Source organism: Pteropus medius, unplaced genomic scaffold, assembly GCF_902729225.1.
Source record: "Pteropus medius unplaced genomic scaffold, Ma_sr-lr_union100, whole genome shotgun sequence".
Taxonomy (NCBI): Eukaryota; Metazoa; Chordata; class Mammalia; order Chiroptera; family Pteropodidae; genus Pteropus; species Pteropus medius.
The window spans coordinates 5,083,101-5,085,798 of record NW_024350926.1 but is presented as its reverse complement, the minus strand read 5'-3'; the positions used below and the strand labels follow the sequence as shown (position 1 = coordinate 5,085,798).

General features: G+C 40.7%; 1 long non-coding RNA gene across 1 annotated transcript in view; it reads right to left on the bottom strand.

Moving 5' to 3' along the window:
* Window positions 1-1,415: 1,415 nt before the first annotated feature.
* LOC120585481 (uncharacterized) overlaps window positions 1,416-2,698 on the bottom strand; it is a 73,007-nt gene continuing 71,724 nt past the window's right edge. The window contains exon 4 of the long non-coding RNA XR_005648339.1: window positions 1,416-1,532. This is a non-coding gene — a long non-coding RNA (uncharacterized LOC120585481). The remainder of the gene's footprint in view (window positions 1,533-2,698) is intronic.

Below are 2,698 nucleotides of genomic sequence, written 5' to 3'. Positions count from 1 at the left end.
CAGCTTTATTGAGGTATAATCCAAGTACCATCTAATTCAAACAGACTTTTTTTTGGCATCAAATAACTGAAGAGACAATAGCGTTAAGAAATAAGCGATTAAAGGCCTTTGCCTCGTGACACAGCAAGTACTTTGAATTTTAGCACATTGCAAAGTAGTTTATGACTAATTTAAACGTATAATATGTACATCACTGAGACAATCGTGTACAGAAAGAATTTTTGGTGTAAATTTGTAATAATGGATGATTCTTTTACATATTGTTTAGAAAATGATATCGAAAGGTAGCAATGCCTTGATAGTGAAGTATGAGGCATTCTGTGCACAAACTCAGGTGCAGTGCCTTATCAAAGTATACTGGGTATAAATATGTAGATAATGGGGGTTGTTTTTTTTTTAGATAATAATGTTGTCAAGACCAAAAGCATGGATGTCAAGTGTTAATAGGATTTTGTTTTCCGAAATTTTTACATCAGTTCTTTTTTTTATGCTGTTAGAAAGGCCTCGGGGAAATAATACAGCAGTGTCTTAAATCATGTGAAATGAAAGTCCTCTTACATCCTCACTTTTTCATTTTCAACATTAATGTATTATATGTAACTACTTGGGAAAAAAATGATTATTCAAATGCTTCTTCCCACAAAGAATGCAGATGATATATTTTATTAATAAAATGGTTCATGAATTGGAGACTAGCAAAGCTTTCATGTGCTCAGATTATAGTGTCCGCATTTTCTTGTTTAAATAGAGGACATCGCCACATATCTGGGATCAGCGAAACTTTGCATGACTCCCCACATTCACGGCTGTTTTCCTGCACACTCTCCCCCCACCCTCCCAGGGAAGTTCATTGCCGGCAGTGGACATGACTCAGTCATCATCACCAAGGAAATAACTTCACTCTCCACCTATGTCATGTATCACATGACAAGCATAAATATGGGAAGTAAACAGTTTCTCAGAGAGTCATCAGTGTGGGTACTCATTTATCCATAAAGACTTCCACTGTCATGAAATTACTTTTTGGATGAATTCTCTTTAATATTGGGGAGAAAAACACCAGCTTTGATCCAAAGTAGCTAAAGAGCTACTCTATTCCTTTTCTGAAGTTTCATGTTGCTGCTAGAATTAGTTGTGAATTCTCCAAATTGTTTAACAATTTTTTTTTTTTTGCTTGAAGCAAACAGAAGTTGATGATTTTTTAGCCTTTTCCATTTTACGTTTTTGTACTCTGCAGATTGAAAAGTTTATCTTGGCCTTACTGTATAAAAGTGTGTTGTGTCCACAATTGTGTACAGAATTTTCCTTCATTAATTTTGTGTTTAAATTAATAAAACTGATTTGTGAAGTACTGTAAGCTCCTCGAATGTCAGTATTTTCTTACCTCTTTGCTATCTGCCTGATAAGCAGGACCTTGGTTGCATCAAAATGCTGAGTTCAGCGGAAGGGAGTGGCACAAAGCAGTTGCAGTGATGGCCTTTTCAGATCTTTCATGGACGAATGTAGAAGCCTAACAGCTGTTTCGTTGATCCCTGTAAGAACAGACGAATGGAAAAGCTCTTCCTCGAAACTACATAAACTAGATTCTCACTCAAATTTATCTACTATAGAACAGAACTCAACATTAAGTATCTTGGATGGCAGAGCATAGATTTAGCCACTTAAGTATCCGAGGGACAGCAATGTTAGGCAGTTCTATCTATAAAGAATGCCCACAATGTAGACCTCTAAAATTTGGCCCAACTAATGGCAGCCAGCTATAAAACGACACAACTTGCTTCCTCCTGGGATTTTATTTTAGACACACAACATTCATACAAACACGTGACACTAACATGCAGTTGTCTGACCCACCTATCAGGCCTATGATATTCCATTTTTATTCACACAGTGGGCCAAGCTGGAGTAATAGTGTCTAAGCATGCTCAGACCCCCTGAGAATGAAAAAAGCTTGGGGAAAGTCTTTAAAGACTGAAGGGATTTTTAGATCTCAGGCGAAGAAAGTTTGGAAAACAGGCAAAATGGAAGGCATACCCTCAAAAGATGAATTTTCTAAAGCACCGCTTTTCACATGACACCCCCCAGCCGGAATGTTTAGGCCTCTTTAACCGCAGGTTAGAGCCCCGATGTCTCTAGCCAGCATTCTGGAGCTTCCAAAGTGAGTCTATGTTCTTTCCGACGTTCCCTCTCACTACTGTTCTGAACGAGCCTTCAGTACACATTAACCGGGCCCTTTCATGGACCGAGCAACCTGTGAGCATCCCTGCCTCACCTCTGCTCTGCACTGAGCCGCTGTCAGCCGTGACCCTCCCCCCTCAATCCACCGAACCACGCCCCGCGCCAGCACCTTCTCCCTCGCAGAGCATTCTTCCCCGTCATGACACGCGCCGTGAGCTCCTCCTCCCGATGTCTATAGTCTGACTGGAAATTCCTATTATTTTATTCCCTTCCATAAAGACTCACTGGTTCCCTGCCATGGGGGACATGGTCCTAGGTGCTGAGGCAGCCGGTCGCTGCTCCTAAGGCTTGTGCTGACACTGGACCAGGTGAGACCAGACGGGAAATGAATTACCGAATGAATGAGTTAGAAACATTCCTTATGGAAAATTCAAACAGGTGATGTGGGTAAGTGACAGGGCATAAGCTTCCTGGAAAGGATGGAGAGAGCCGAGATGTTGAACTGAGACCAACTGCTACG